Source organism: Tetrao urogallus, assembly GCF_951394365.1.
Source record: "Tetrao urogallus genome assembly, chromosome: Z".
Taxonomy (NCBI): domain Eukaryota; kingdom Metazoa; phylum Chordata; class Aves; order Galliformes; family Phasianidae; genus Tetrao; species Tetrao urogallus.
The window spans coordinates 46703611-46727641 of NC_136816.1; positions in this window are offsets into that span (position 1 = coordinate 46703611).

Here is a 24031-nt window from a genome sequence, read left to right on the forward strand (position 1 = left end):
CACAAACTACATCCTAAAAATAGTTCTACAGGGATCTGAAACCTAAAAGAAAAAAAGTATTGTGCTAGCTCTGAGTGGAGAATCCAAATTCCTATTTCATTTTACCTTCATAATTCTGAAGTTCCTTTAAGAAAAGAAATGATATGGGTTTTCCTTAGTTTGGGGTTTGGGTACAAAATAAATCTTAGTGATTAGAGAGTCTGCTTCAATCCAAATACACTGCAACACAGAATCACGTTCTGCATAAACCAAGTGGGACAGACTTAAGAATATGGGAGCTAATTTATGGAGATTGTAACTTCACTGGAGTCACTAAGTGATTTTCATTAGGTAGCAAAACAACTAATGAAACATGCATACATAAATTGCAAAATGAATCAATAAACAAACAAAAATCAGGAGGTTTTTTAGCAGCTACTTCTTTTAGCAAAAATCAAGTGATTACTGTTCTCCTAAAGTATTCATCCTCTCTGAAAATAATATGCACTTCTGTTCAGCTCTAGGTTCTAACGACAACACATATTATTGATGCATTAGCATTTTATGCTTGGAACAAAGTATTTGCTTAGGGAAAAAACAAAAACAAAAAACAAAAAAAAACAAAAAACCAGAAAGGTTGATAGTAATGACGATGATAAATAAAGCAAAAAGCAGCTTTGTGCTAAATCCATCCCTGGTGTCACCTCAAACAGCTATATTTTGGCAGATTCTCTTACCGAATCTCTAAAACGAAAATAATTTACATTGAGTAGTTTTCAAGATATCTGCGTAGTTTGCTTTGGAAATTGCTTCATCTATTTACTCAAATTTGGAGATTTCTCACTAACAAAACTTGTAACGTAGAACACAAAATTGGCACATGAAAGAAAATTAGTAATGATAAAATCTGTATCATATGCACTGAGTAAATCAAATAATAATCCCCAAATCAACATTCCATATGAGAGTAGAAAACCTGCAGAGAGTGCACAAAAACATGGTATTAAGCAATCATATAAGCATGCCTGAGACTAAGCAGATAGGAAAAAGAAATATTATCAACACATTCTTTTCCTTTATAAAAATTATGTTTAAAAGGTATGTGGAAAGATCTCAGGAACACTGCAGCACAGTTACATGTGCATGGGCATTAGACATATAATCAACAAAATGTCCACTGCAAAAGTGGCAGTGCTGCTAGTAAACAAAGTCAAAGCTTTGTACCATTGCACAAAGGTATATATTCTCAGATGACAATTGGCAAGGAGAAAAAATAAATGATTACATTTCTAATCAGAACTAACATACTGATGTAAGGTTCCCAGTCATCTCCCATTCATCTTATGTAAAAAATTAAAGAGAAAAAAGCTTTCACTAGTAGCATCAGCAAGCTGGTGCTGATGGCAGGCTCTGAACTTTCTGAGTGCTGACTGATACCTCAGCAATTTTAGAGCCTGGGCCTCTGTGTGTAGCTAAAACTTCTGGGTTGCCTATGAGTTTCTCAAGCAGAGGTTTCATTTCATCAGTCCCATGAGTTTTAACAGCAGAACACCTTGAGGCAAAGCAAGGGATTTCCCAGCTATCTTCTTATGGGGACTGAGTAGAAAGTGAAGGCAGTTTTCTTTTGCAATAAAAATAAAAAAGAAGTTTGCTGAGCTTTTCCACTTCCCCTTAAGTATTTATCTTCTTGTTTTCCTCCAAGAAGAAACTGCACACACACAAAAACACATCTGTGGATATTGCAGCAAGTGAACTAAGCTGACACAGTTATTCATAAAACCATACCTCGGAATATAACAGCATCAGAAGATAATTTTTAATCATATAGGAGCAGTACTATGTCCCCTAGAAGATAAGAACTTCATAGAATTCAAAGAATTACAAACATCTGACCTCCCACATAGGAGAACCTATAAATGTAATACAGCATTTCCTGCACCAATTTCTGCCTCAGTTGCAATATTTGTTTTACAGATATATCTAAGTCTTGATTTAGAGAACTCTTGAGTAAGCTCAGAATGTCTAACAATAGAGATTCAGTCAAGACTGAATAATCATTGAATATTCATTACTGGATTAGGAAGACTCAAAATAGAATGTTTACAATCTCAAGCAGTATGTCTCACCATAGTCAAAGTAGGAGATACTACCCAGTACAGTGACATCCGTTATCCAATTGCCGGCACAGGACACTATACGTGGAAAAGCCTTTAATATTCAATATAGAAAGCCTTTATTTTTGGCAGGGAATAGAGAGTATCAAGATGTTTTGAATATCTGCCTGTTTTTAGAATAAACACAATAGGTCTTGGTCTTCCACTGTATCTTGGATTTTATTCAACAATTTGTTTTAAAAAATTATTAGCCATTCCATCATAGCCTCCATTTTGTTTTAAACAGCTCACATATCTTCCATGCTAGCACTTAGCAGTGGGGGAAAAGGCATGCAAACGTTTAATAAAGAGTGCGTGTATTCTAAGCAGGTCTAACGATACTTTTCAATGAAGGTCAATAAATTGTTAGTGTGAGAAAAAATAAAAAATAAAAAGCAAAAAAAAAAACAAACAAAAAAACCACAATTATAGCGAGGCACATAAAATGTCTACATCTATTTTGGTGCTCTTTAACCTTTAAACACTAAGGTTCCTTCAAAATAGAACGTAGTTCAAGGTCTAATGAATGTTTCCAAAAAGTCAAAACTCTAATAGATTTAAATATGTCATATACCAAATGCTGCTCCAGTGCATGTGATATTTTCATATTTGCTTTGGATGTAAGCTAGCGGAGAGGAGGTTCATGGAAAGGATAGTTAAACCAGTGCTTCAGCATCTATAAGGCTGATTGAAAACAGGGAGGACAAATAACTTCTAGGAAGAATTACCTTGTAAAAATCCAAGTTTTTACTGAAGTGCTGCGTGACTCACAGCGCAATATAGCTGAAGTGGCACTACCATTTCATGACACTACTTTCATATACTTTAATTTTCATGGAAGAATGTAGAAAATGCAGCTGAAAATTGTATATATCTTTTCAGTCTGCATGCAATTCTTTAAGACTTCTCTATTTTTTGGTAAAGAAACACCTATTAGAAATTATCTATAGTTTAAAATGCCATGTATGTTGTTCAGAATGCCATAAACATGCTAAGACTTACTATATTACAAGAATATGAGACTATTGTTCAATTATTCATAGGTGGAAATAGTATCCACTTTATTTCATTCTCTTAGAAAATACAATCTTGTCAAATCTCCTTTCTGAGAACACAGGAGAGAAGGATATTTGCTTCTGAAACCAGACAAAGTTAATGTTGTCACATGCTTTCTGAGTCTTCCTGAAACTTCTGGCAAACTTTGACCACAAGAAAAGTGTAACAAAGCGAGAAAAACTTTTCATAGCTCTGGCCTTAATTTCATGATTTCTCAGAAGTCTGAATTCTAGTAATATTAAGAAGTGACAGTAGACAGTGGGGAAAACAATACCTTTTTTCTTAGAAAAGCACTTGCAATGGATAGGAAGAAGTATGGCGTTCATTCAGCAGTCAAGTGCTATAACTAGCAGTTTCAAATGTATTGATTCAAGATTGGACACTGGTCTGCTTTTGTTAAGGATAAGCTAGTGCTGTAAGATGGAACACACCTGGAGCTTGTGCTGATCTCCCTGGCACTACTGGGACTCCATACCACCATGATCACTAATCGTTATCTTAACCTGAGTGCATACATCCACTTACACTGGCAGTGTAACATGCAAGAGCCTGTTCTGCCAAAACAAAAAGTTGCCCCTAGCATTCACTTTGAAAATGGAGTAGTACCCTTATTCTTTCTGCAAACTGGGATTGCACTGTAGGGAGTTGGTTATGAGTAATTATCACACTAAAAATCCCTGCCTTTTGCAATTTACTCAGTACAAAGTTCTGTAAGGGGGATTTAAGCATCTATGCAACGAATTGGTCTTTGTTTTCCAGCCAAATACCATCAAGCTTCAGTGTATGCTGAGCAACACAACTGTTGCTGCACCCACAACTGTGGGTGAAGGAATGGTATTAGAGACATTTCATCCATCCGAATTATGCGTATACAGCAAAAGTGAAGCTGATTGCTTCAGGCTGTTTAAGAGGAGATAAGCACAAGTCTCCATTCTCTGTATTTGTTCTAGCAGGGTAACATCACTTGGAATTTCACTTCTTTTCTCATGATTCATCTAGTCGATTTTAATAAGTGCTTTAAGTGACAAGCCCTGAAGTAAAGGATTCAAACAGAAATTCACTGAAGAAAATAGCATGCAAGATACATGTATGTATAACAGCACATTCATGAGTAGCTCAAAGTAGGTCACCCAGGTCACCCACCTTTTTGCATGGCAGTCTAAAAAATGCATGTGCTTACAAACCTGAGTAAATAAGGACACATTTAAGGTTATTGCTTCTTCCTTTACCCAAACACTTGTAAACACAGCAGTCTACAAACCCTGACCATGCCAAATGCAGTCCCAAATTTCACTGATATCTCTCTCTAGCAATAAAACAAAGATTTATGTATTAAAACCTACAAAAGGGAAAGAAATAAAATCATCCCAGATGACTAAATCACACTGTTTCTGGTGGGTAGCTTAGTAACTGAACTCTTTATCCCCTGAAGGACCACTCAAACCATTTGTTTTCATTTTCTTGACATCCTGTCAGTGTAACATGACTAGATGTGCTGCTCTGCTTGTTATTTTCTGGGATGAAGATGACTGGCTTTACTGAGGAATCTTAAGAGGCTATGAATAATATGTTAGAGGAATAGACTCAGTCGTGTGATCTCTCAGGAAAGAACATTTGCTTATAAGCCCATTAACAAACCACCAAGTGAGTGAAGATTTCAGGAACTAGGCCATTCACATGGAAGGAACTATGACATGCTTTCTTTATAATCCCTGAAAACAGCTTCACTTGATGAAATTGTAGGGGTTTTTTTTCTGACTGGTCATTTCAGAAAAGACGCCTTTTTCTTTTACAGAATAGCTATTCAACTGCATAATTCTCTGTAATTTTTTTTTTTTTTTTTTTTTTTTCTTTCATTCTCAGTGCATTGCCAAAGAGCTGGCAATCATTGTGATGGTACTACAGACTTCAGGAGAAAGCAATAATACGTGGGATATTGGCAGTATATTGAGTGAAAACATTATGTCACCCAGACTTTTTGCTTCTAGTACAGTGATGTAAAATTTTTGGCTTAGGGAACAAGTAAACACAAGTTCAGTGATCTCATCCTAGCCTCCAGTGGACATTAATCCACATCACAAAAACAGCAGGCAGTTTTTGAAAGTAGTTATACACTCTGTTCAAGGCAGAATTGAGACTAGTGAGTTCTGAGAACAGTACTGTGCAGGAATTGCTGTTTCTTTCCACACAGGATGAGCATTGTATTTAATGTCAACACGACTTTCTCCAGGCATTGTTACTAGACAATAATTTTCATTCTCACACCTGCCTGTAGAAGTGATATGAGAATTTTTAAAGGAGGAATATAATGAAACTCATGTGCACTGAGTACCAGGACTGACTGTAACAAGGGCAGAGATGCAGCCTTGTAGCAGAGTAATATCAGAGCTACAGTCACCCAGAGATACTATGCACCTGAGAATACTGCTGTGAATAAATCTGTCCTCTTTTTCATCCTTTCTCCCAGAGGATGATAAGCTAGTGGATACCTAAGAGAGCTCAAGGTCATCCTTATATCTCCAACAAAAGGTATACTGCAAGGATCAGAAGAAAAGAGGCAGTATAGAGAACACGGCCCATTCCTTGTCCTCCTCTGGTGAAAAAAGACTGGAAGAAAATAACCTTCTCTATTCTGATCATTTCTATAAACAATCCTTTTAAAAAGAGTACTAATAGAGAGAAAATCAAGCAAAACAAAACACAGATATTTGGGGTAATCCATGTATTACTACTTGGCAGTCTCATTACTAACTCAGAATTACTTCTACCTCACAGGAATAATGTTGAAACCCCCACAATCACAGAATCACAGAATATCAGAGATTGAAAGGTCTTGAAAGACCACCAAAATCAATCCCCCTGCTAAAGCAGGAAAACCTAGATTAGAACACACAGGAGCGGTCCAGACTGGTTTTGAATGTCTCCAGAGAAGGAGACCCTACAGCCTCTGTGGGCAGTCTATTTCAGTGTTCTGTTACCTTCACTGTGAAAAAGCTTTTTTCCCATATCCGTGTGGAGCCTTCTATGATCCAGCTTGTGTGCATTGCCCTTAGACCTATCATTGGATGTCACTGAGAAGAGCCTGGCTCCATCCTCATGACACTCACCCTTTACATATTTATAAACATTAATGAGATCATTCCTCAGTCTCCCACTTCTCCAAACTAAAGAGACCCAGCTCCTTCAGCCTCTCCTCGTAATGGAGGTGCTCCACTCCCTTAATCATCTTTGTGGAGAAAGAATGGAATGGAATGGAATGGAATGGAATGGAATGGAATGGAATGGAATGGAATGGAATGGAATGGAATGGAATGGAATAGAATAGAATAGAATAGAATAGAATAGAATAGAATAGAATAGAATAGAATAGAATAGAATAGAATAGAATAGAATAGAATAGAATAGAATAGAATAGAATAGAATAGAATAAAGTAGTTCTTTTGGAAGGGACATAGAAAGACCACCAAGTTGAACTGCCTAACCAGTTCAGGGCTAACCAAAAGCTACAATATATTTATGTGGTCATTGGCCAAATGCTTCTTGAACACTAGCAGGTACGGGGCAAAAAGCAAAAATCCAGGAAGCCTGTTTCAGATTTTTGATATTCAAAATGTTAATCTTTTCCATAACTTCCCCAGGCACTGAGATTAGATAATAGGTTTATAGTTAAATGAGTCTTCTCACACATCTATTTGTAGATAAGTATAACAACACTGGCATGCTTTCAGTTACTAAGGATCTCTCCAGACTCGTAGGACTTTTGGCAAATTGTTGAGAGAGGTCTAGCTGTAACATCCTCTAACTTCTCCAACACCCTAGGGTGAATCTAGTCAGGTGCTATGAGTTATGAAAATTTTGTTGATACTTTAAAAAATTTATTCAGCAGTTTTGCAAAGTTTTAAAGCAAGAAACAGCATTCTGTATCATATTCTTGCATTTTTTTTATCATGCTGCAATATAATTCTGGCTTTTGTGATGCTCAGTAATGCCTACCAGAACATCACAAGAAGCATAAAAGCAACACTGAGATAGCAGTTATGCTGATGTATATACATCTCAATCAACAAGAACACCCTAATCATCACATCACTTGTCTTGCAACGTATGCCTTACTTTAGATCTAGCATTTTCTTCCAGGTATACACAAATACATTGTACCACACCATTTTTTTTTATATCATGTTGTACCATAGCACGTCTCCCTCACCACACTCAAAGCTCTCCTGTATGTCCTCTGTGCTTCACACATCAGCTTCTGTAAATATTACTGAAAAATGCTGTATCCACATCCTCCTGGAAATTTACACTTCTTTCTTTTTATGTGACACTGTGAATTTGCAAATGCCCGCTATCATCCTCTTTTCCTTTTTTCATAACATGTTAGCAGTTTTTGCCTTCACATAACATTAACTATCCTTCACTTCCTTTGTTTGTAAGGTACACAAACTATTGGCTGAAGCTTCCAACCTGAGAATGACGTCAACTAGATCACATATCTGTCAGATTTTCCAGTACCTCTTTCTCATCATTATCTTAATGTCTCAGCACAGAGAACTTTATTGTATATACCCATTTTAAAACCTACCACCTCCATGGTTTTCGTAATTTCTTCTATCACAACTAAATAGGAGCTTGTTTTAACAGATGTTTTTTACTCTATCCGTATGTTTTTAATTACCATGTTTTACTTATCCTGTCTATTTCATTTACTTCTTGTCCTTCATTTTATCTGATGCATAGTCTTTTTATTACATGGATTCTTCTAATACTGCCTCTGCAGGCCCTCTGAACACAAATATGAAATAAGCAGTGTTTAGTCTGGTTTTACACTGAGAATTCCTTACACAGTTGCTCTAAGAGTACTTCACCTTCTCGTCTTGAATTAAAGCAACAAACACAGATGTTACACATGATGATATAACCTGGAAGAAATACAGTTGTGACTGGATTACTTCCAACATCAGTTACAAAAGCATATGTGTACCTGTATGAGTAAGAACATCCATAGACATTTTTAAGCCTGAGGTCCCATTAATGTGAGAATAATACTGCCTATAACACTGACCTGTCAGAGGCACTTCAGAGCCCCTGAGAACAAAGGCTGGCAGAGTTTGCATAGCTGAGGAATGGGGTGGCTCTAAGAGTCCCAGCACTGGTCACACAAATGACCAGCTGCTGACAAAATCTGTGTAAAAACCTACGGAAGCAACCCATAATGATATCTCGGGTAGAGCTGTCTCAAAAGTGTGCAGACTACAAGAAAAATAACCCATTTTTCTACAGCTATACATAAAAAATATCTCTGCAGAACCACCCTAGCATGCTGTACTGCATGTCCAATTCAGTAGGTGTTGTCTTTTCATCACTCGAGAAAAATATACTTCAGTATTTGGTTTAATATTTTGCTGGTTCTGCTTAGCAGGTCTGTCTATCCACCTTTTTGGACTAGCTATTAAATCTAAATGCTTGAGTTCCTCCATAAGATCACATAAACCAAGGAAAGTACTGCTTTTCCAGAAGAATTGCATACATAGTGTAGCAAATACTTGCTACTGGCAGCACTGAAGCTTAATGCATGTACAATTTATTATACCATGTACAATATATTATAATCTGAAGTTTAATTCAATCACTTAATGCAATTGATGTTATCCATAGGAAAGATGTTTGCAGTTTCTGTACTGGACACCATGAGGTCTGCTGGGAAAGTCTCTAACGCCCACTGTTACTAAAAGAGTGAGGGTGGGAGCAACTCCCAGAAAGGCTCTCAGATGTCATCCTTGAAACTATGAAGACAAACCACAATGCAGCAATTACTAACAAACCAAAAAAATACCTGTACAGAACAAATATTTCAGTGAAAGCTGCATTGGCCAGAGAAGAACAATAGGTGAAAGAATAGGTTATATGACTAGTTACTGTACGGCATCTTCTATAGTATTGGTCTTCAAAGATTCCAGAAGAATACATTTTATATCTTCACCAAAAAAACTCCCCTATTGAATCTGCAGGTTGATAGTCAATTAAACAGTGAAAATCAAGGCAGCACAATTAACTCAAGCATTGAAGAGTCTGCCAACATGCTAAAAATAATGAAAAGCAGAGGCTGTCTTCAAACTGAATTTGATTGCTACTGGAATTTCTAAGTACTTTTGTTTAAAAAAAAAAAGTCTATGGGTAGTGGAAGAGCATAGAAGCTTAAGTCAGAATCCACCAAGAAATACAAACAGATATTTCAGTTTAAAAGTCTATTTCCATTACGCAGGGAAAAGAACCAGCATGGACTAAAACACAGCAAATCAGATTCTTTCAAGCTTTATATAAGGTAACCCTTCTGCTTTGCCCAGTGCTTGCACAAAGCTGTTAAGTGTTAATGCATATAATCTATCTAGCCAGCTAACTAGTTTAATCCATCACACAGTGTGTGAAAACATAAAAGCAACCCAACTGTGACAAGTTAATAGTAGGGTTAGGCACTAAAACAGTAACAAAAACACACTTTGATTAATGATCTTGAATTGTTCAGTTCTAGTATAGATGGCTTTTGCCTAGGTTTATTTAGTGGCCAATCAATGCAAAATAGATCTTATAATTTAAAGCATTACACCAGACCAGAAGCATTGTGCCACACTGATAATAGATGGAGAAAATACCAGCTTTTCTTAAGGAATAAAAGTAACAATTTATATAACTAGAGCTGCTTCAGAGGAAGAGAGAAATAAAATATACCTTACTCAGGGGTCATTCTAGTTGCAGTGGAAGGAATGTTATAATTTCAGCAAAATAAAAACCGTGCCAAACTATTATTCAAAGGATGAAGCAAAACCTTATTTGACTACTAAAATATATGATTTGTTTTCTGTTCATCCTATCTTAGTTTGTATTTCCGTGAGTCTTCGCTAGCCACTCTGAAATAGTCAGGAAACAAATTTAATGAAATTTCAGAAGAAAATTTGCTTTCTTGGAATCTCTCAAGGTATTCTATATGTTCTCTTTAAGCATCAAGTAAGCAGACTCACTTTGGGACACATCTATGTACTAAACACTAGTACTATTCTACTTTTATGCATAAAGCTGCTCCTGTTAAAAACATCACTGGATAAATACACACTCCACAATCACTCCAAACTACAAATGTGTGAAGCTTGAAACAGAACCTCTCAAGCAGAGAAATCCAGGCATTTGTTTAAAACCAAAGAAATGATGCAAGTATCAAGCTGTAGAGCTTAATTACCTCCTCTTGACATTTTTCATTCAAAGCAGTTCTACTATTCTGCAAAATACATGTAATAGAGCATAGGATATTCCTAAGCACGCCTCTTCTAGCGATTGTACTTGTAACAGTGCAAAGAGTCATGAAGACAATGAACTATCTGTGAGACCTTTCATTTTTGCTGAGAAACAAAGGTTAGAATGACCCAAGTAAAAGGCTTTTATGTACTGTATAAGGTATAAAAAGCACTAGAACAAGTCTGGAGAAATTTCTTTTGCTGCACAGCAAACTGCACAAATTCTACTGCTGCATGACAACCCGGGGCATGACTTGAGCAAAACACTGGAAGATCAGATTAACAATCAAGTCCGTCTGTCATGCTTTTGCACAATACATGATATAGTGAGCTTTCAATTTGAGATGATTAATAATACAAAACCTTTTGACCCATATAGCTGGTCAGCGTGAAATTTTGTGAGTAGGTTGCAGTGGAAAGAGAAAATGATAAATGAATCTTGTCACCGAACAGCTATCACAGTTATCTTCGACAACTAAGACATCGCATTGCAATTAATACAGAAGGAAACAGAGAACTGGAGATGATTATTTCAATCTGAACCTTGAAGCATTCTACCAGTCAACACACAGGACAAGAAGCACTCTCTTTGCAGTAATGCTGTTTGTAGATTTTCAGGTTGTTTAGTATTAAATGTTCATTTTCTCACCATGAGTTTCTTTCTTCTTTCTGTCATATAGGCTACTATCCAAACAAAGCTAGACAGGGCACATTTGATTCTCCATTCGAGTTTTAAACTACCTTTAGTACTGCCTTCAGTGCAAGTTGTGGTGAAGTGTACAAACACTTCATAGAAATTCACATTTTATAACCAGTTTATGCTGCCTAACATCAAAACAAGTCTGTAACAAAGGAAAATGCAGTGTTATTGTTCACTTCTAACATTGCAGAATCTAAATCAAATGCACCTTACTGGTACTTCTTCAGTGGCCTAAAACAGGTTTTGCAGGCATAAATTTGAAACCATAATCTGTTTCTTAGACAGTTGTAGATTAATGGATTTTTGTTGTGGTCATTGTGATGATGGCTTTTAGGTTAACTAAGAAATGGGAAAAGTGTATGCACAAAAAGAGTTATATTAAGCTTGGAATACATAGTAAACTTTTAGAAGAATATCTAAAAATCACTTAATTGTAAATTTAGCAACTAGAAACATGGAAAGGCTTTCATGTAAAATGCCAAAATGACTTGCCTGTAAGCAGCACAATTCTAAAGAGAACCCAACTGACCTGCCTGTTTGTAGTTATCCACTAGAATCTGCTTACTATAGCATTTTATATGCAGCAGCTGATAGCATGGTGTTTTCATCTACTGCTATTAAATAGAAAACATATCTGCCACCTCATCTAACGCATGTATTTTCTATGTCTATAAATGAAAAAGAGACTAACTGTGTTAGTAACTGATAGTAAGTTGAAGCCAGTATTTTCAGAAAAAAAGAAGAATGTGATCAATGAAGCACTAGATTTGCAGAAAAGAAAAGTAATAATTCATTTGTGACTATTTCTGATAGTTGGCAGTTCAAGATTATTGACATACAGTAATGTATTCTGAATAGCCACATTCAAAGATACGTACTAAGTCATGCCTGATGCTGAAAAAATAACAGTATCCTATAGCTGCTGCTAATCCTTCAAACACGTTAGAATTAAAAAGTTAAAAAATCAAGTTAAGCTAGCCAGCTGTCAAAAAAAAAAAAAAACATTTGCAAAGTCCATTGAGTTGAGTTTACAGATTATACAGAGTGATTTGAAGAATCTGCTGCCTTGAGTAAACTGTAAGTGCTACTGGTAAAGTCCAATTACACACTGACAAAAACTCACATAACACTGCAACCTTGACATGATAAACCAGCTTGCTAACTTGTACCTCCTAGAAGAACATTGTTGAGTATGCTTACAAATTAGGATGAGCTCAATTTTCACAACCAAATGGATTTGATCTGGCCTGGATGCTTCTTTTTCTCTTTTTTAACAGCTGTTGTTCTATTTTAGCTGCTACCTGGACTGCCTAGTCCTCATGTGAATGGCATTGTTTCAGTGCCATTCCAAAAGGTACTCAAAGTAAAAACAAGAACTAAGAAGAGGATGCTGTAGGAGGATTTCAATTTATTGGCAGGATATGCCAGCATATTTCTGAGTATGAAATAATTTATGGCAGTTCTGCAGAGAACAACACAATGATTATAGAAAAGGGAATATTATGTTTGTCTTGCTACCACAGTACTCAAGATTTACCTACCAAATAGGAGTGACCACCTAATGAATACAGCAAAGTAAGGGTGAGGCCACCAATCAAACCACTAAGTCTGTTTTGAAGGTAAAATTACTACACTGAATGCTACAGAATGCAATTTTAATCTGATTGAGGCCAGCTGAGACTTCACTTTCCTTTCTTTTGAGCTCAGACAGGGAAGGTTTAGATTAGATGTTAGGGAGAAGTTCTTCACAGAGGGAGTGGTGAGGTGTTGGAACAGGCTGCCCAGACAGGTTGTGAATGCCTCGTCCCTGGAGGTGTTCAAGGCCAGGTTGAATAGGCCCTGGGCATCCTGGTCTAGTACCAGATCTGGAAGTTGTCAGCCCTGCTTGTGGCAGGGGGATGGAAATTCATGATTCTTGGATTCCCTTCCAACCCAATCCATTCTATGATTCTATGATTCTATGATTCTACGATTCTATGATTAAATCTTTGCAGAAATGAATTATAAGGGACATATGTCCAAGGAAATTTCAGTGATGTTAAAAAACACCTAGAATATTTTCAAAACATAGTTGCGTCTTTAAAACAGGAATGTAGTTCAGAACATATTTGTCTTTGTTACTAATTCATGTATAAATTTGTCATTTAAAATGGGAATCGAAAGAGAGAAAGAGCACTAGAAGAAAAAAAGCTGTTTCTAATTTTCCATCTGAAAAGTGGGAATGCATAGGAAATATGCTAGGAAGTTTTCTTCCACTGCAAACATTAGCACTAAAGCTTTAAGAGAAGCCTTGCCTACCAAAAAAAAAAAAAAAAAAAAAAAAAAAAAAAAAAAAGTCAGGCTGGGATTTTCTGAGAGCATTTTCATTATCAGCTTTTGTCCTTTACTAACATCATAGTTCGGTAGAATAATAAACTTAATAAATAATAAGGGAAGATTTGCTGTAGAATAAGGATGTGCCTTCTTAATGGAAAGGAACCTGCAATTTCATTTTACTATATTATTCCAAGTAACAAATAATCACCTTTATTAAATTCATTGTTTTTTGACAAACAACACTTATAACTAAATATTCTTGTGAAATTCACAAATCACTTAAAACAAAGACATTAGGCATATGAAAAATTATTAGAGAACATTTCTGAAAGTGTCTGTAAGTCTTTTCTTAAGGAAAGAGAACAAGGATTATTGAAGTAAGAAAACTGGCAATGAAAGCACAGAAGTGCTTTCAAAAAAAAAATCCTCGTACTCTCGATTTGATCAAGGAATGGAAAAGGAGAAAGGGAAGGGGAAAGAGAGAAGAAAGGAAAAGAAATAAGTCTAGGCTGAGATTGTCACTGTGCTGTGATGTATAATTTTGCATACTGAATTTGCAACAAACAAAGGGAAAATAAATGACAAATTCCAGTCTGCCAGAAATTAAGAAGCCTGCTAAGGAAAACTGGGGAGCAGCAGCAATGTTTGCAAAAATAGAATATTTGTATTATGCTAAAGGAAGAAGATTTCCATATTGTACTTTCCACTGATTGGGACTGCTGGAAAACTTCAATCACTATGTGTCTTGTCCATGGATTCATGGTCAAAGAACACATACCAGCCGTGGACAGGACTGTAATGGACCAAGAGAAGCACAGATTTTCCAGTTATGGAAAAAGCTGTTAACATTCATGTGCCAGTGAGACCTGTGTTGTACTGTCAGTTGTAAGCTTTCATTCACATTGTCCTGAATGATCCTCAGTTATAGGCCTTGGTCAAGGATACAGAAGCAAGTAAAAGCAAAGATTCAAAACAAGCTTGAGATCAAAACAATGGTCTCATTCTTTTCACTGATGGCAAGATAGATTAAAAGCTGAAAACACTGCTTTTGTTCTCTTGTCAAGGAGGAAGAAGATATATTGTTGAGACAGAAGGGGAGAGCAGGCTGATTCTGATTGGTGCCTTGTTTTGGCTCATCTAGCAACATAAGAAGTGTATGCAGAGCCAAGTAGTTCAGTATACACGTCAGTTTTCCGAGGAACAGCTTGGGTTTGGGGGCTGGAATGGACAGAGAGAAATTTCCAAATTCAAAATCGACCAATCTCAGGGCTGTTTACTACACCTAAATTACTATAGGCTGCTGTCATACAATATAATAGCTTGCTGAGCAACTCCTGCAGTGTACATGTGCAATTATTTCTAATGAACTCCCTAGCCCCTTAGGTATAAATAATAGTTCTTTTGAATTGATTCTACCTGTTGACTGCATTATATTTGGAAAAAAAGTCATACAAGAAGGCTCAGAGCATGATTGGCGTGTTTGCTGCCAGAAAACCTCCCAGAGCATTTTAGGCATGGCCAAACTAATACATCTCTTCTTGACAGTTGCAGAACTTTTATTTCCTTAGCTAGAGTGTAACAGATTGCTTGCAGTTTAAGTCTCGATGTTTGGGTTCAGCTGCAAAATCTGGCTGCCTGCTGGGGTTGTAAAGAGGTCCCATGCAGAGAGGCGAATTCTGGGAACATCTGCCCACATAAACATTATGCAACCAAGGAGTCAAGGAAAGGAACAGCAATCTGTGGGAAGGTGAGAGAAAATACTTATTTTTCCCTCACATATCAGTAGACTTTCTATGGATACACTAGACTTCCAAAACTCTGTCTGTTCTTGAAATTCTTAGCAATTTAGATAGCAGAACAATTAAAATTAAAAAGTAGGAGCCCATCTCAATACAGATGCTGATTTTCATTTTGAGAATTCCCCCTATTCATGTATGTTTTCAGGTTCAGTTTTTTAACTTTCCTTTACATAACAGTGTAATTGGAAAAATATAGCTTCACAGGAGACTATATTCATTTTCATGGCAGATTTACATGAGATTGCCTTTATCTGGGAGATTCTTGATCACCAGTCAAAGCAACAGCTGGTGCACTCTTCTTCAGCTGTATTTGGACATTGGGGAATGTCATGTTATCAAAATGTTTTAAGTGCATCCATCAAAGTTGATATAAACTGGAACCTGCTACATCAGCCAAGCAGACTGCAGGTTTATTGCATGGCTTCACATCACTCTGCAGAAAGCAATTTGTGCACAGGAAGTGAAACACAAATTATGCCAATACTAAACTTGCTTTATTTTCAACTATCTGAGACAATATAAGTCAATTTAATCCCAGAACTACAGCCTTCTCATGATGCTTCTGGGGTTTAAAATGTTTACTGTTCAACTGCCTGTGAATTTCTTTCCAAGATGAGCTTTTGAAAAGTTATGAGGGCCTAAACCACTTGTCTTACTGGTATTTCTTTCACACTCATGAACTTAGATAAACAAAGAAAGTGCATGGATTCTGCAAGTGTTAAATGGTGCATTTTACTGAATTTGCCTAAGACTGCTTTTGTCTGTGAATTGCACTGAAACCTACATAAAATTCTTTATGCGGTGTCAGCACAGAAACCATTACCAAAGCAGAGATGCAGTCAAATCATAGCAGTGATCTTTGATACTAAAGCATGTTTTTTTTCTTTATCAGCTCTTAATTACACACACGGAGTATGCTAGATATTTGCAATGTATTAGCAGTTTTAATAATTTTCAATTCCTCTAGCCAATGCTAAATATGTGTATTGACACTATATTTTTTATGGCACATTATTATGTTCTAGAAGAATAAACAACAGACATCTCCTCACGGCCTACAGTGTGTATGTTGTGTGCACACTAAGTATTCTTCTCACTGTGAATTTTCAAAATGCTTTGTATCATCCAATTTTGGCACAAAATTAGACCATAAATTGACTAAATGTAGCTCTCTTTGACTGAGTTAGTCTTCTGCAGACAGTTTCTTGGTTTCGTGTGTAAACAGCTCAGGTGTGGAGAAATAGATCATATGCACCAGCTAGAAAATGATGAACAAATTTAGAGGAATTTGCAATAATGTTCCTGTGCATCTACCAACTTATTCCCAAAGAGGACATAACTGAGCATTTCAGCGTCTCAAAACTCGTAAGCATGTGTTTTTTCATTTAATGACTATGGATTGCTCCAAGTATGTTCTCCTTTATTCTTGGAGACAAGAATGCATACTTGCAAAATGTGTTGAAATGTACAATACTCAGGCCCAAAAAGTAGTCTTAATTTTTATGTTCTCAAGTGTGGCTCATGCACAGGTTTGTGATATTGAAAGAATCACAGTCTGAGGAATAAACAGAGAAGGCTGAATTTCCTGCTGAGTCTTGCGACCTTTTCAAGTACCCCAGAATAGTAATTATTTAGAGCTTGTAAATAGAGATCCCAGATGATGTTTGCTCTGAGTAACTCTGTTGCATCCTCCACTATGAAACTCAGTAGGTGTCAAAACCAAAATTCAGTCAAACTCGCATGGATACAGCAGAAGTTTGGAATCTCACCTTAACTAACAGTATGTTACCTTCAGTGAGTCAACTAAAATTGCTTACAGTAAACCTTGGTATGTATAAATAATCTCTATTACAAAATAAGTTTGTGATATGCAGGCATCTAATGCTACTGTTGTTTTTCAAGTTAGAAATAAACATATTAAAATCTGTGATCTCTGTTCAGGTGTTTCTGAAAAGCACATCCTAGTTATATTAAGAGGGAAAAGAATGTACATATTTTTGCACTTACAACACAAAGGTCTCTAATATTATATGTACACTCTTTGGAAGAACTCAGAGTCCCTGTATTTCAGCCCTCTCACAACTAATTTCATCGATTTTAGGAAGCATATCAGTATCAGAGCTGAATCTCAGCCTGCACCTCAGGCTGACTCAACAACCTTGTTGTGCCTAATTCCAGACTGCTCAGTGAAGGGCATTTACATGTTTCAAGAGTTTTAAATACATGTTTTTAAGTGCTAAATTTGATTTACTTTTTTTAGAGAGACAAATCTACCTCTCAGAAATAATGTTACTGATATTTATAGTCCATGCTGAATATGACTTGCTGAGAGATCCTCCTGGTATCTGTACAAGCTTTCAAACCTAAGCACTTTTCTTGCTCTTGTGATATGTTGAAAATATTCATTCATTACTATTTGACTATTGTCATTAAGAATATTTAATATTTTTGTTAAATGTTGGGGTTTTTTTCCCTAACTGATTGAAGTTAGTCCAGCATACTTAGTAAAAATGTATAAAATTGATGTGTAAAATAATATCAAATTGTACTTGAAAAATATTGGTCTATTCTTTTCCATTCTAAATCTACTATTCCACTAGGTCTGTAGCTAACTAACATAATGCAACAAGAATCTTTTTTATTTTTTAATTTTTTTAAAAAAAAGCTTTAACAGAATTTCCCTGGGACATTTTGGGGTGGACTTTTTTTAGGGATACTGATTCCACTATACATGAATGTGAAATATTCATTCCCTGTCTTTTCATTATCCCTGCCAACTGTTCATTCTCTCAAAAATAACTCGAAAGAGAAGCACAGTGTTGAACAACAAATAAATGTGTATATGAGCACCAAAACCATACTCACTGAGAGGATTTCTATGGGCACATTTCACAGCTTATCCTGTGCTTTATCTGCCCTTTCTGAGAACAAGGAAGGAGCAGCAATTTGGTTCTCAGCAATACGCTTTGAATTTTTGGTGGGTTTGGTTGCCAGAATTTGGAGTCCATGATTCTTGTGAGTCCTTTCCAGATCAGAATATTCTATGAAATATTATATCAAAGGAACATTCCCACTTCCAAAGGCCATGCTTTGTATACTGAGTTTCTACTTTTGTAGCATTGACAGTTTTTCAGTATCACCTCACCTATTATAATCAGTCTCATTTTCTCAGTCTTACACAAAAAAAAGTCATAAGAAGCTTAACCCTCCTTCTTGCTGAAGGAACCTCACTCAGACTCCCTTGTGGACCAATATGAATTAAGTCAAAGAGGGCATATCTATGAAAAAACAGTTTGATTCTCTAATGAGACCTACAGCCTTGGATAATTGAGAACTCTTCTCCAAAAAGCCAGGAAGCTCTGCAATATGTGTGCCAAGGTTCTCCAATTCCTTTCTGGTACAGAACTAATGTGTGACTTTGGTGGTGCTTATGACAACACAGTTGCCTAATTATCGCTTTGCCTCATCCAAGGACAATAGCTCTGTCTGATTTACAGTGTCAAGTGGATCTGCTGAAACCAGCTAAATTCACGCCACAGAGCACAAAGATAAAAAAGGCAGCTAAACCTTCATTCCAGATTCACTTCAATGTTATTTATTTTCTTACCCTGGGAGATTGACCTAAAGTAGGAAAACACAAAATGTTCCCATGCTTTTCAGGTAGGATTTCAGCCAAAGGGAAATTCTTTCTGAAACTACTGTGTTTCCTCACCCACTCCCACAACTTTTGACATGCGCTCTGCCATCTTTACCAAATCTAATCCAACAGATGGACTGAAAGCCAAGCCCAGAGGCTGACGCAAGCAATACCGGACATCTGGGACCTATCATCGGCTGGCTTCTACGTAGTTTGCTCCAAAATTAATGCTGCCTATTATTTTCCATGGAAACTACAACACATACATAGTACAATGACACTACTTGATAGAGCAAATTCTCAGCTGCAAAACACTATTTTTTCAACAATCACCACCATTAGCTACACATTTTCACCAGTGATAAACAAGAGCCTTCATGTTGCACTCGTAAAAATCTACACCAGCAGAGATGTCCCACTGCTTCACAGTTGCTGTGACTGTGGGTGTGATAGAAATATCCATCCAAGTCTGGCAGTGTGCTCCAGCTTCTTCAAACTGATATGGGGCCTGGCATTATCTTGCTATAAAAGTAAGTTTGTCTTTTTCTCTGGCCTGTTTCTGGAAGTTTGAGACTTCAGCTTAGGAAGCACTGCAGTGTAGAGATCAGAGTGAACGGTTTGTATGGAGTCCAGGAAATGTAGAAGGATCACCTCTTTCCTAGCCCAAAAGACAGTGCATGTCACTTTACCCACTAACAGCTCTGTCTTGAACTTATTTGATGGGGAATTCACATGTTTCCACTCCATAGACTGTCATTTTGACTCCAGCTCACAGTGGTGATATTACATATCATCACCGGTAATAAGGCAGTCAGGAAACTGTCACCTTCAGCCTCATATTGGTTAAATAGAAGCTGAAAAAAGTATGGTTTTCTTTCTGTTCCTGTGTGAGCATTCATGAGACCCAACTAGCACAAACTTTGTGATATTCCAGTGTTGCCACCATTGTTTGCAGCACACTGAAGCCAATATTTAACTCTGTACACAGTTCCTTGGTTGTAATTCACCAATTTGTATGGATGAGCAGATCAAGATAGTCTTCATCTCCTGCTGGAACAACTATACATAGTCATCCAGAATGTGATTTGTCTTTAACATTGCTGTTGTCACTGCTGAAATGCACCACACACCACCTTGCTGTGCTCACATCCATTGTTAGCTTCAGTAAATGTCAATGAATGTCAATAAGTGCAATTTTTTCTGCATGGAGGAATTCAGTGACATGTCTTTTCTTCATCCACATGTCCACATGAGGTATCATTTTGTCAGACTGCCCTTCTGCTGCCTTCTCTTGCATTGCAACAAAAATGTAATGGAATATTGGTGAGAAGGTTCAATCTCCACTGCCGTACCACGAATATCTACCTCTGATGTCATAAGCATAATAAAACAGGAGTCATTACTTTCAGAGCAGCCCTTTTACCTTTGCACTTCAGGGTAATTTTATTAAAAATCTTTTAGAACCTGATTTGAAAAAGAAAAAAAAGACAGGGAAAAAAAAAAAAAAAAAAAAAAAGAAACCTGACAAATTCTGACTTCTTAAACTGAGCACTGATATGTGAATGAATATTCACCTCTAAAAATGTAATGGCAGTACAAAATATTGTATTCATGAGGGGAAGGACTTTAGGGCACAGAACACCAGAGGCAACATGAAATGTCAAGGGTGAAGCAAAGTCAGTTATTACTCTGGCTTCAAACTGTTAAAACTGCCAGAGCATACATTTTAAACTCAAGAGCTCCATTAGATTGTAATCCGACTGCTATCTCCCAGTCACCATGGTGCTATTAATGATATTGCTGTTTCTCAAGTAAAACCTAAACTTTTTAGTTTGGGAAGAAGCAAGTAATTATTAAAGTCTTTGCTCGTAATCAGAGTGTTTGTGCTTAATGCAGGCAGTCCTACTTAGAAGGAAAAAAAAGCATATCCTTTTTCATTCATCAGAATCACTGTCTTTTGTATCACTTTCCTCAATAGCGTACGAGCTCAGGTCAACCTTCATTAACATTTTATGTCACAGTCTGAAAACACAGGGATTATTTTTTTCGCAATTGCCAAGTTTAGGTATGGCCAATTGAAAATTATTTCTGAAGACACAAAATGCACCGAGACCAAAATTGCCACAAAAAAGCTCTCTGTAAAGAAATAGGGAGCATCCTACAATTAACTGATGCCATGGACATTTGAGATTCTTATTCCACACAAATGGAGAAAGGGATATGCTATGAGGATACAAAATTGCCAAGGATACAAAAATAATAGTTTCAGGATAGTATTGGGAAACCTTCATGTCCTTTGGTTCATACGCAACCCCATCCTGCCATTACTGTACTGTTAGGTAGACTAAATTCCAGAGTAACATATTTCCATACCACAAACTACAGCATATTATGGTAAAAAGAACATTATGCTTGTAAAAAATTGAAACTACCAAAGTGAATGAATTGACTGCACTCACTGCTATGACCACTTACCTCCATAGCATTTTTGGCAAAAGTAACCAGAGGTCACAGAAACTCAAGCCAAAAGATTCTGCAATCCAGGCAACCACAAAAACAGATTGGACTACCATTTTGTTACATACTTCCTGTTCAGTTCCTTAAGTACTCAAAAAAGCAGATTGTTTTTTCACAATATAGATTTATCAGAAAAAGATTAACACTGTAGGAGTACGATCATGATATGAGACACATAATCTTATCCCCATTATGAGAGGCTAGGGTAATTAAATGACAGTGGCAGCTATGCAGCATGGCTGTTTGAAGGTGCAATGAATAAGGAGTTTGGGTTGTGTGAGAACTTGAATGAAATGGAATGAATCTGTAATCCACACTGGAATTATAAAGTGACAGTGGCTTAAAAGGAGAAAAATATGTAGATGGCTCCAGCTTTTTTTCTTACTTCTCTCTTGAATAATTGCGTGGCAAGGTTTCTTTATCCTAATCTGTTTACAGAAATATTGAGCATGCATTACGCATCAAAATAAATAATTTCCCCATATCTTTGTACTCCAAAATTTGCAGTTAATTAAACTAATTTGTCAGTTTTTGTACATTGGAAACTCTTCCTGTCATCCTCACCAATCACTACTTATTTAAATTTCATCCTTGGCCAGTTTCATGATAATGTTTATCTGCTCCAGAGGATTGGAAATGAGAGTAATACACTGCCTTACCATTTAATTTCTTTCTTAAAGCTGGAAAAAGCAAAGCATCAACTGGCCAGTTAGATAACACAATTTCCCACGTAGGTTATTTGCTTACGGTAGCTGGGGGCTAATTTAATTCCTGAGCTGCTTATTTACTGGTTCTGAGAGGGATTCCCTACAGTTAAGAATGAAGTGTGCATAAAGTTTCTATAAAAATTGTATAAAATTTTTCTCACATCAGAGCAAGTTATATATATGACAGCAACATATATGTAATATATTCCATCATTTGAATGAAATAATGACTCTCTACTACTTGTATGATTTGTTCTTATACCATTTTCCTTGCAGAATGTTGATATCCAAAAAAGAGATGCTTACTACATATTTTTTAAAATGTGCACATTTTTTTAATAGAATGCTTGCTCTAGTTCTACTTCTGATTTCTCACCTAACTGCTTCTTTAAAGTCTGGCAAGAAATGAAGACAGGCTAACGTAAGTCTCATAAATAAATTGTTATGTTTGATTTCATATTCACTGTGCTTTCTAAACATTCAGTTAATTCCAACATCACTTTGGGAAGAGTGTGCTTCTGAGTTTTGGACTTAAGGAATGGATCATCTTGTATATGAAAAACAATTTTAAAGCTTCTTCTACTGATAAGAGGGTTCCAGATTCTCCCTAACAGTGAAAATCCTAGGCAGACTTTGTTCCTAGATAGAGCAATGATATTTGCATGTAACCTACACCTGCTTTATCGAGCATGTATACAGTCAAAAGACAGTATCAGACCTGCTGTTATATAAAACCTGCAATTCCATTCAGCAGTATTTAACTGCGCTGTTTCTTTTGCTACCATGTTCCCTTTTGTGCATCAAATATATTTTAAATACAGATGAAAATGATTAAGATGTTCTACCTGCCTCCTGTTTGTGAGTAATCCCACCAGCTTTGCTGCCAACAGCAAACATGCCAGGCATTTCTGTCATTCCCACTTCCTTACTTATATTTTTACTAATACTGTATCAGTCTGGCAAAGCAAAGAAAGAAGACTACGCTTGAGATAACTGGATAGCAAGAAAAGTCCCTCAGTGTGTGGCACAAATGCAACAAAATCTCTCCCATTTGTGATTATGTGAAAATAGCAGAATGTGAATGATTTCACATACCTATTGCAGGTAAGGCTCATAGAAGCAGCTGCTGATATGCAGTAGTAATTCTATTGTTTTAAAACTGGAAAAGACAAATTTCCTACTCTGTAATGGTAGAAGCAGGTTTTAAACCTCTCTGGAAGTGTCTTTAGGCCCTTCTTTGGAAGCATCTTTAGGCCATTGTTGTCCCTTTGCCTGTCCCTTTACTCTGACACTTTGTGATTTCCCTCATTCTCTATTTTACTCTGTGCATTTGGTCTGGCTGGGACATCGAAAGATCAAAAGTAAACTGCATAGTTGTAATACAAGAAAATTTGAGTTGCTTTCTCTCTGGGCATTCATTTGACCATTTCCATATTAACCTTGTTTTCATCAAAAGGTTCCTTGGTAATAAACAAGAGTAGATATTGTTTTTTATTAGGAGGCCATTTCGCCCTATTATCACAGCACTTTTCCTTGGATCTAAGCAAAACTTACACTGCAATGAGATTGTTCTTTCTGAAATTCATGCACGCACCTTTGCTACCAGCCTTCTTGAACTCTTCTTACTACTGTCCCAGTATGTCCCCCCCCATGGAAGGAGGGTGGAAACTAGATGATCTTTGTGGTCCTTTTCAACCCAGGTCATTCTATGATTCTGTGATTCTATGATATACCATTTCACATTCGTATTTTCTATGTGTCTTCTGCTTCGGTGGTTTCACTCTGCAGCTAAACTCCACTGCATCACTCACTCTCTCTCCTCAAAGGAAGAAGGAGACAAATGTTGACAAAAAATGGCTCCAGCACTGAGATAAGGAC